General features: G+C 31.9%; 1 protein-coding gene across 1 annotated transcript in view; it reads right to left on the bottom strand.

The window, feature by feature from the left end:
* Positions 1-10,550, bottom strand: part of LOC145284535 (QRFP-like peptide receptor) — an 829,491-nt gene extending 818,941 nt beyond the window's left edge. The window contains exon 1 of the mRNA XM_080133433.1: positions 10,241-10,550. The gene's annotated coding sequence lies outside the window, so the exon portion shown is untranslated. The remainder of the gene's footprint in view (positions 1-10,240) is intronic.
* Positions 10,551-12,754: the final 2,204 nt, after the last annotated feature.

Here is a 12,754-nt window from a genome sequence, read left to right as displayed (position 1 = left end):
GATCGATAGAAGGATCCGACCATTTTTCGAGCGGCCTTGGCAACATATTTATTATTGCTAATGCTGCTTACGTCAGTAATTTAAATTTGAAGTTTATCTTTTCAATTCTTATAATCTAATTGTTTTTTTTTTAATTATTATCTTTCCTCTCAACCATCATTCTGTAAAATATTTATTTTCTAATAGAGATAACTATTTTGTCAATATTTTTCAATTTATAGAAATTCCTTTTCTGATTTCTGAAATTGTGTAAAAATTTGAAGTTAAAGTGGATAATAGTAAAAACATATACCCGGGGGAAATGATTGTTTCTTAATGGATAGATACCGAACCCATGTCACTTTATTTAAAATTGGACAAGAAAAATGAATTAAATCGGGATGAGGATAATGATTGCAAAAAATATATAGAACAAAATAATTATGAAAATAAGAGGAACACAACTGCATTGGGTTTCGTTTAGGGAACTACGTAAAACTAAAAAAAGAATCTGAATTAAAATGGCCAATATGACATAAAGTAAGAAAATATAAACCGAGTAAATAAAAATATTGAAGCTATGTTTACTGTAGGCATACCATATGGTAGATTCTAAAGTGGAAGTTTTAAACAAACAAAGCCGATAGCCTTTAGTCGCGTGCTCTCGTGTAATGAATGAATGCGTGAATGTAGGATTGACATGAAATTCTTAAATATAAACTAAAATGACCGAAAAATGGGCTGAAATGACTTAAATAAATAAAAAAGTAAAGAACTTAGAATGACTTTATTGAACTTAAGGATGAATTGAATGGTCTTTAGAATGGCGAATGCTTAAAAAATAACTGTCATCCTTCAAAAACAACTTGAATGATCTGGAGAATGACTTGAATGGCTTTGAGACTGACTCGTTCTAAAGTGGTGATAATTTTACATTAAATAATACAGAAAAGTTATCCTCCACTTTATATCACAATAAGTACAACATGTAGTAAGAACAGATACTACACATTGATCTTGGCCAAAAGGGTATTTATTTGCTCCCCCTGCCGAGCAAATTAGGCACAAGGCCGATTTTTAATGTAAGGAGTGAAGGGGAAATAGGGGGGCAACTCCCCGGGGAGTAGGGGAGTTGGATAATGACAATTGGTATGACGGGATTCCCCTACATTGACATAGGTCTTATGTGTGGGGTCGGTATTTATTTGCTCCCCCACCGAGCAAATTAGGCACTAGGCTGATTTTTAATGTGAGGAGTGTAGGCGAAATTGGGACCAACTCCCCGGGGATTAGGGGAGCCGGATAGTGACAATTGGTATGAAGAGTCTCCCCTACATTGCCAAGGTCTTATATGTGGGGTTGGTATTTATTTGCTCCCCCACCGAGTAAATTAGGCACAAGGCCGATTTTAATGTGAGGAGTGAAGGGGAAATGAGGACCAGCTCCCCTACTCCCCTGGGAGTGACAATTGGTATGAAGGGTTGCCACTATATTGACTAAGGTCTTATATATTGTGTTTCCCCCACATATGCTCTTTGCTTGCAATATCTGCCGGAACAGATATTACACTTTGATCTTAGTCAAAAGGCTAAGAAAAACTGTATTTATTTGCTCCCCCACCGACCAAATTAGGCACAAGTCCGATTTTTAATGTGAGGAGTGAAGGGGAAATGGGGACCAACTCCCCGGGGAGTAGGGCGGCTGGATAGTGACAATTGGTATGAAGCGTTGCCCCTACATTGACCAAGGTCTTATGTGTGAGTCTGCCTCCACATATGGTCTTTGATTGCGACATCTGCCGGAACAGATACTACATTTTAATCTTGGCCAAAAGGCCAAGAAAAGCTTAAAAAGCTAAGGACAGCATTTATTAACAACAGGCCTTTGATCTTAACAAAAAAAGCCAAGCACAAAAGTGTTACGGACAGACCGATACACCGACAGACAGGCCGACAGACCGGCGGACCGACGGAATGACTTATAGAGTCGCTTTCACGCGACTAATAAAAACGAAACATTTATAAATTATGATCAGAGTGAACGGTAAGAGTGAAAAGAGAATGTTAATTTTCATACTAATATTTTAAATGGTGCAATAAATAAATCCTTAGATAATAAACTTTTCATATAGAAACTAAAATACTTAAAACATAAATAGGAGAAATAGACTTAATGTTAATTTTAATAGTCGGCATGGGTAATACTTAATCGTTACTTACGAGTAATTTCAATAACACAAGAATGAAAAAAATCTAGCATTAAGTAACTGCACGATTTGAAAACAAACAAATTAGAATCGGTTAAATAAATTTAATAAATATATAAAGTGGAAATAAACTATATCAAATCTATTGCCAGGATCACACCATTCTAGTATGCATCTCAATACCGATGCAACCCTTATCTCTATAAGAGCCAAGTGGGTCATCAAATGAAGTACTGTTGCCATTTCTACAATCATCTGTTCAGCGACCGTATCGTGTCGTCATAGAGTTCTAAACCGACTTCAAAATCTAGTAGGCGATGCCTTTTTCTCTTTCCTGCAAAAGACGTTGCGAGGCTGTCCCTCCTCTATCATTTTGTTTATAGCAAGTGCTGACCGTATCTCTACTATCTACTTACTTTTGCAAAGCTGTCACAAAAAAACACTTTTCTAGCTACAGCTATTATCAATAATCTGCCCCACTCTCTAAACGCAGATTCTACAGAACACTGCTTAGAACTGTGCGTTTGGCTAACACTGTTTTATTGGCTTCCTATCGGCCAACTACAGTATGCCAACCTTTACAACTTATGAACACAAGTTCTTGTTGCAATAATCCCTTAAATAATCAAACAACACCCCCCCGGTTCGGCGGCACGGGGGACAAGATCAAAGTGTAGTATCTGTCCGACAGATACTACTAGCTATGACTAGCAAAGACCAGATGTGGGGGCAACCCCACATGCCTGACCTTTAACCAGCTCCCATTTCCCACCTCTCGGGAGCTGGTCCCCACTTCCCTTCCCCCTCCCTTCACTCCTCACATTAAAAATTGGCCTTGTGCCTAATTTGCTCGGTGGGGGAGCAAATAAATACCATCTGTCCGACAGATACTGAGCAAAGACTAGCTATGACTAGCAAAGACCATATGTGGGGGTAACCCCACATATCTGAACTTGGTCAAGATAGGGATCACCCTACGACCACAGTTACTATCCAGCTCCCATTTCCCACCTCTCGGGAGCAGGATCCCCCCTTTCCCTCTCCCTTCCTCTTTCTCCACATTACAAAACGGCCTTGTACCTAATTTGCTCAGTGGGGAAGCAAATAAATCCAACCCTTAAATAATCAAACAAAGCCCCCCCCCCGCTTCGGCGGCACGGGGGACAAGATCAAAGTGTAGTATCTGTTTCCGACAGATGCTGCAAGCTATGACTAGCAAAGACCATATGTGGGGGTAACCCCACATATCTGACCTTGATCAATGTAGGGGCAACCCTTTATAACAACAGTTACCATCCAGCTCCCATTTCCCACCTCTCGGGAGCTGGTCCCCCATTATTCTCCCCCCTCCCTATATCTCCACATTAAAAAACGGCCTTGTGCCTAATTTGCTCAGTGGGGAAGCAAATAAATACACCCTTAAATAATCAAACAACGCCCCCCCCCGCTTCGGCGGCACGGGGAACAAGATCAGAGTGTAGTATCTGTTCCCGACAGATGCTGCAAGCTATGACTAGCAAAGACCATATGTGGGTGTAACCCCACATATCTGACCTTGGTCAATGTAGGGGCAACCCTTCATACCAACAGTTACTTATCCAGCTTCCATTTCCCACCTCTCGGGAGCTGGTCCCCCCTTTCCCTCCCCCCTCCCTCTCTCTCCACATTAAAAAACGGCCTTGTGCCTAATTTGCTCAGTGGGGAAGCAAATAAATCAACCCTTAAATAATCAAACTGTACCACGCTTACACCATTAACGATTACGACACTCTCGTCGTATTCGTTAACTCTTTCCTCTAAATGGGGGTTGGACCTTCATAAGTGGTGACTACCCAGTCAAAAAACACACAATACACGTATCCCTATTTGCAAGAGAATTTATTTTTACTCTAATACGCAGTATTGTATTATGAAGAGGAAATTATATCTTATACGATTTCATTTGGATTTCATTAAAAAATATTTATATAATATACCTTAATTAATTTACAAATTGAATAATGCGATGCCATCCACATTTATAGATTACAAATTAATAATTATTACATAATGATGTTAAAATGTGAAAACATTCTAAAATATGACTCGAAAATTAATGCTTTTTGAATAAACATTTTTGCCGTTTTTGTCAAACTTTATCTGACATGAATTATCAAACGAGAGTGCTAACCGATTGTGTTGAATGAAACTATAATACACTGAGCGATACATTAATTAAAACTATTTTCTCCTCGCTAAAAACGGTTTTACCATATAATAACACCATGATTTTAATGTTCGACTCAATTCGGTTTTAATGCACGTAATGGTGAAACTATGAACAATTTCACCATTTAAATGTTTTAATAAAAATGATATAAGAGGGCCTTTAGAAAAATGCATCCTACTTTTCATTCAGCTCTAATAGACCGGGGGATTGCGAATTGCATATTAATGATGAGTCCCCTTATAAATTCAATATTTCCATATTTTATCGCTCTGTCGTTGATATTGATAGTGTGAGCCCTTAAAAACGCACTCCCAATCATGAACATGCTTATATAGTAGAGATTCCTCATTGAATACCTAGCAAAATGCACTGCGAATAGTGTTGTTGATGTTGCAAAAGAAGTTCTTGATCTCAATACGTCGTTTGTTTTAACGGATTCGAGCCTCGTCAACAATTCTTTGTTAATAAATAGGACCCTGTACTTTTGGAATGAAACTCGTATGGTAAGTACGATCCTGACGCCAACGCACAGTCATTGTTCATCGCTCTCAAAAGCGCAATGAACATGTTGGTGACTATGTACAAAAAAAAAATTTGGAGCATATTATTTTCATGATACCATTTCTGTTTTCGTCTCCATTCAACGTGTGTAATTTAAAACAATAGAAGTCTTTACTTTTTGACCGACCATCGTAAATAAACGAACACTTTTAATTTGAAAAATTTCAATAAGTGTGTTTCTGTGGAGACGCAGTGATTTAGAGAGATGCAAGCATATAGACATTTGTTGACAAAAATGTTTTACTTTAAGCGAATGTAATGATCAGGTACACGTATTTCCGTTTCCTTATATTCAAAATTCTCAAACATTAGGCATAAGCATATCATTATTACAAGCCCAAACATATCTAATGTTTTATAATTAAACGTCGAATTAAAGTGACGGGGTATTTTAAGCGAAAAACTACATCTTTATTTATTTATTTTTTTTGCATAAGTAAAAACTTTTAGAATCAATTCGACGTGTGAATTTAATAGTTAATACATAATTTTAAATATTCTTACTTGCTTCTAATAATAAGCACTTATGTAAGTAAATGTACTTGTTTATTAGATATGTGAGCAACGGCTTTATTAAAGTAAACATTATATACACTATAAAATAGTTGAAATCGGTGATTCACATAGCAGCTAGTTGACATATTGTGACAAAGAGTCTCTCTTCTGATTATAGCTATGATATTTGTAATCAACACATCATAGTCCGACGTATGAAACTTGGAAACACTATAGATTATCATTTATCGTTCGATAGGATTGATGGCAACGGATAGAAATTGATAAAAACTATTTAATATAACTTGGTTATTCGAAAAGATTAGTGATTACCTAACTGCATTGTTTATCCTTGAGAATGTGCATGCTGTATGCAGAAGTCAATTGGGATACATCTTCTTTGAGTGATTGTAGACATTTCGGAACTAAACTTTGTTCATGGTTGTTATATTTGTTTTCTATTCCTGCTAATGTTATAAATAGGATATTGTTGGTTGAATTATAAGACGTTAGTATCTGCATTACATAACTACAGAGATATTGTACGCAAATCACAAAATAACGCATATATATTTCATTCGGTGTATATTGTATACAATTATTCACGTGCTTCTATTAAAACAGTATTTAATTTTGTTAAATTTACTCTATTTATTTTTCTACTTTTCAAACTTGCTTGTTTATAATAATTTCCTTACATCGTCATTACATTCTCAATAAATTTTACCAGATGTTCAATGATGTATCTTTACTTTTGTAGCACGCCCATGACTAAAATTGCTTTCTTAGAGGGTTACACCGTCAATATCTGCAAAAGACAGAGAAAACAAGGAGGTAATGAATACAAGAATTCAGTAAGTTTTACAATGTAACTTGCAATCCCCTTGACCCAATCGAGCGGAATGGAAAATTGTAGATATTATTTTTAAAAAAGCTTTGCATATATATCATTATGCGCGTTTTACAGAATTTATATGTAAAGAAATGTTACTATGCAAATTGTTTAATACTGAAGTTATTACTTTATATAGTACATTTTATTTGATATTTATCGATTTAATATCTCTACTTTGATATGAAAGTCCTTTTGTGTGTGTGTGTGTGGGTCTGTGTGTGTGTGTGTGAGAGAGAGAGAGAGAGAGAGAGAGAGTTCCTTTCTCGATAGGTTGCGAACAGCTGAGCCCATCTTTTTTTCAAATTTCATATAAAGCTAATGTATATGTCTGGCAGTGTTCATAAATCCATCCATCCGATTAGTATCGGAATAGAAAGTCTTCCATCTTAAATTTACAGGAAAAAAATAATTTTTAAAGGAGAATATTTTATATTGCACCAGCTAAGGGATAAAAACAAATCTTATTAAATAATTTCTTAAATGATAATAAAAAAAATATTACAATCTGGAGATAGAGGCAACTTGTAGGACGTTAAATTATAGATCGAATGATCCCCTGTTCAAACCCGTGTGTACCTTACAATTGTTTTTAATGAATTCAGTTTACGATAAAAGGATTGTTATTATATAAATCGCCAGGGCATTCATCAAGCAGTTCAAATATCAGCTAACGTGATGTTGTAAACAAACACACACAAATTTTAGGAAGAAATTATAATTAATATATTTGAAAGGTAAAAATAAATATGCAAATATAGTCCACTGTGCAATTTATTCCTCGTAATGTATATGTATCAATAGAGGATGGATTCTGTAATAATTCATACGCAATCTTCACAAAGTATTTATCATGTTTAAGCGTATTGTATAACGTAGCAACGCCGGGCTGTCTGCTATTACTAAAATATAGAAGTTATTTCTAAATATAGTTTATACTCGATTGGACATTGTAAATATTAAACATACTATTAGCATTATTTACAGAAACACGTGTACACTATATATGTTTTTGAAACACACACACACACACACACACACACACACACATATATATATATATATATATATATATATATATATATATATATATATATATGCGTATGTGTGTGTGTATCTAACCGGACATATCAGTAAATCAGTTCCTTGAAAAGGGTATTTATTTAATTTTTATACGCTCTTTTATTTCCTAAACATATTATAACATAGTGCAATACCTTTTAATTATTAGATCATGCGTATAATTCTTTACAAATATATATATATATATATATATGTATATGTATATATATATATGTATATATATACATATATATTTATTTATATATATATATACATATATATACATATATATATATATATATATATATATATATATATATATATATGGCAAAAAAATTTTTAGGCTTGTTGGATACTAGCATAGCAAAATTCACGTACACACATGGATCGATGATGGATATTACCGCATGTGTATCGGCATCTCACCAGTAAACAACACCACGTGGTTAGCCATGTGGTCACACCTGTGTGCAGTACAATCGCATGGAAATACAGTCATATGTATTATTCGCATTTTTATACATATATATATATATATATATATATATATATATATATATATATATCAGGTTATAAATAGATTAAAAAAAACTTTTATATGCACGTTTAATATACATACATACACTAAAATAACATCTCATATATAAACTCTGAAAATATCCATATAGCTCTAACACATGAATGGACATTCTTCTACATATACATGAAATGACACGCTTATATAATTACATAATTAGGTACATTGAAAAACTTCTAAAACACGTCCAGAATTGAAACTTTCTTAAAATGTAATTACATAAGAATAATGAGTAGTTATTTACTATCTTATATACACAGTGCATGGCGTTTGGATCGCAACAATTTCAGGTCTAATCCGTTAAATAATATATCAATTCATACTTTGAGTTTGATAAAGTCTAATATAGTTAAGTACACATTTTAAATGATCTATATATAAGTTGAATTATTTATATATTAATCCTATAAACGTACCAATCATCTTTTTTGTGGAAATTTGTTATCACATCTTTGATAGTGCATAACACCGACCTGTCCTTATTGAAACTTTTCCCGAAATAGAATCTAATTTTATACCTAAGGAACTGTACACCAATATTAAGCTGTTGCCGCATCGCTCTGATGAGCATTATGTAAGCGTTCCAAATTTAATGTAAAACCACAACTACGTCAATATATATATATATATATATATATATATATATATATATATATATATATATATATATATATTTGATCTATAACGGAAATGGTGTTACATTAATATTTCCTTTAATATTTCCATCTTGTGAGGATATATATATATATATATATATATATATATATAGATATACATGTATATGCATAAATATATATGTGTATATATATATATATATATATATATATATATTATGTACCTACTTATACATATATGCACACTTAATTTAAAAGAAAACAAGATGTGAATGAAAACATAACATTCCATACACGCATATATAGTTGTGAGTATGCCTGTGTTTCTTTTAAAAACAGAAATTCGGTGATGTAGATATAAGATATATGTGTGTGAATGCTGTTTTTTTTTTGTTTTTCTATACGTTTAAAAGAATTAAAATATTTAAGAAAATGCATTTTTACCTAAATGCGAGTTGGAAATAATTTTTCCTTTAACCAACTTGGTACCCCCACATGGGGAGCAGCATATATATTGTTTTTTTTTTTTATAATTATCCATCGACACCCGTTTCAGAGTGGCTGAATGTTGCGATATTCGAAATCTATTTGATATATATATATATATATATATATATATATATATATATATATATATATATATATATATATATATATATATATATATATATATACCCCACGTACAGTGATGTTTGGCTGTATAACAGCTCATCAGTGCGGCTAGAAAATAAAATACTTCTTATCTCATTTCGGGATCGCAACTGCAGCGCCCAAACCATTGTCAGCAGTTCTAACCACTTAATCAGTTGATGATATTCTGCGTAGTATATTAACAATGTTTGTTTTGACATGGTCCGAATCTCTAGCCTCAGTTTGTTTACATTAAGAACATCGCAATAATACGCTTATAATTTCCCAATATGCTCAACACAGGATAGGGAACAATATACATATATATATATATATATATATATATATATATATATATATATATATATATATATATATATAAAAGTATATATATATAAATATGTATATATGTATATATGTATATAAATATATATATAGAAGAATATAAATATATATATAGAAGTATATATATATATATATAAATATGTATATATATATATATAAATATATATATATATATATATGTATATAAGTATATATATATATATATGTATATAAGTATATATATATATATATATGTGTGGGGGCGTGTGTGTGTAGATACTTTACATCATATTATCATCTTCGCCATATTATCAGATAGATATATATCGATATATATGTGTGTATATATATATATATATATATGCTTTTCATGCACTTTTGTATGCATTTAAACATACATAGATAGAGAGCGTGATGTAATTTTGTTAAAACTTTAACCGTATGCATTCTTACACCACCCGTACAGACACAAACATATACATGAATATATAGATATGTATACATATATGCATACATATATTTATGTATATATGCATATATACATATATGTGCACATACTTATTTATTTATATAAAATTAACAAATGTTTGGCACAAGCACTTAGTACGAAAAACATACTTTAGCTACTTTTCCAGTAGTTTTTTTGTTTTACTTTTGTTTTTAACTCTTCGTCCTTTCTCGTCATTCTTACCTTGAAGGCGTAAATATCCAACAACACCGCTGCAACACAACAATGGCAGTAGTAGTGGTCGTAGTATTAACACTTGTGGTCGCAGTAGTCGTGATCGCAATAAGTTTCCAAAGTGCCCGTGGAAATATAGTTTGCATTGATTGTAATTCGGTGGGGGTAGTTGTCTGAGAGGTGATGGTCTCGCTGCCAAGAACTTGTCTGTAGGTAATACTCTCTGCGTCAGCCCTACCTACATCCTTTCCCTACATCCCTACATCGTCAGTATACTTTCTACTAGCACCAGCATATACAAAAACAAGAATATATCTACTGATACGACTACCGCTGACACCTGATTCGTTTCTATCACATGTGTATTGAAAACTTATTTTACCCAACTTTTTTAGCGCCTACGACTATTGCTGCAATGCTGTAGTAAGTGCTAGTTGTATACTAAGAACCAATATATATATATATATATATATATATATATATATATATATATACATATACATATATATATATACATATACATATATATATATATATATATATATATATATATATATATATATATATATAACTACTTCATTTATTCACAAGAAATTTATATACGAAAGTATAAAGTTATGCGTAAACTTTAAGTATTTACTTCCACGGTGCTCAATACGTAGGTAGAGCTAGTTAGTAAGTAAATTATAACATATATATGGCGATTAAGCTACACTGAATATTCCGCGTTTCATCACTATATATATATATATATATATATATATTATATATATATATATATATTATATATATATATATATATATATATATATATATATATATATATATATATATATATATAGTAAGTTATAAAATATGTATGGCGAGTAAGCTCCATACTGAATATTCCGCGTTTCATCCATTCTAGGATTCTTCAGCCATAAGCCTGAAGAATCCTAGAGTGGAAACGCGGAATATTCAGTGTAGCTTACTCGCCATATATATTTTATAACTTACTTACTATATATATATATATATATATATATATATATATATATATATATATATATATATATGTATGTATATATATTATTCATTTATTGCTGTATTTATATATATATCCAGAAGTATGTTTTCCAAATAATTTCCAAAAAGAGGAATAATTTAGTGCATGCAGATATATTTTCGTTATTATCATGGTTATTTATTTTTATATTTATACTTTAATCACTTATTTTATTTATCCCATAGCATTTATTGCAAGCAGATAGATCCGACGTTGCTCGGGAAACTTTTATTGTCATTAAATCAGCGGAATCGTCCATTTTCAACAAATCGATTGATTGGCTGTTCTATTCGGGGACTTATAGCGGTGAACCAATAGAAAGCTGCGCATATCTTCCACAATGACATGGTCCGCAATCAAGTGTAGTATACTATGAACTGTATTGAAACCACTGTATATTTTATAATATTATTTTTATAATAGCTTTAATCATTGTTTAAAATGGAAAAGGCTCGTGATTCAATTGTGCTTTAAACAGAAACCTTAATTTAGAACTTGCACCTATCTTATGAAAAACCTGATGTTGATTTTCTGTATTTCAACCTTCTTGCTGTGCATTTATAAAACAGATCAAATTAACAATTGAGATATTTGACTGTATAAAGGCGTAAACTTTCCTCTTAATCTGACTACTGCTCTATAATCGAATTTTTCGATTATGGATTTTCAATACTTATCTGAGTCATTACGGAATAAAACACATCTAAGAACACTTCCAGTTACATAAACATTTGTGTGCAATTACAAAAAAATAAATAAAATCTGCTCATTTTTTTCGGAGTTCACGCGTAACACACTCACACACAGATGAAGTGTCTTTTAAATAAAAGTAGACATAACAAAGTTGCAAGTGCTGAGTAAGTGCTGGCTTGACATATAAAAGTCACATGTAAGCGTTTCCTGAAATGATTGGTTATAGTCGTTTACCATTCCTACTACAAACCACTATTACCCACCGCATTTTACACAAAAACAACACAAATGTACTGAAGAAGGCAGGAGAAAGCTTCCAAAATTATATTAATTTAAAAAAAAATATTTTGAAGAGAATATATTATTTAATATGCATTAACAATTATATCATGCATTAACAAATATGTAATAGCAAATATGTATATATATATATATATATATATATATATATATATATATATATGTGTGTGTGTGTGTGTGTGTGTGTTAGTGTGTGTGTGTATACATTCACAAATATGTAATAAAAATAATATATTTTTCACATTAATATATATACGCATATATATATATATTTAAAAAAATTAGGAATAAATTTAGCAGCTCTATAGACACTTTTTCTCTACTTGGGTGTCACTGCTAATCAATGGCCGAATATGAGGTGTTAGTGAAGTAATGCTCAATGATATAAATTGGGTGGAATTTACTTATGTATGAAGACGACGTGACAGGGACTTGTTCACATTAGATTTTAAGGCTACCATGTTGTATTCAGTCGGGAAGCATGC

Source organism: Euprymna scolopes, chromosome 9, assembly GCF_053919585.1.
Source record: "Euprymna scolopes isolate OS-2025 chromosome 9, ASM5391958v1, whole genome shotgun sequence".
In the NCBI taxonomy this organism is placed as follows: Eukaryota; Metazoa; Mollusca; class Cephalopoda; order Sepiida; family Sepiolidae; genus Euprymna; species Euprymna scolopes.
Note: the sequence above shows the minus strand (reverse complement) of the source record. Positions and strands in the feature narration are given on the sequence as shown.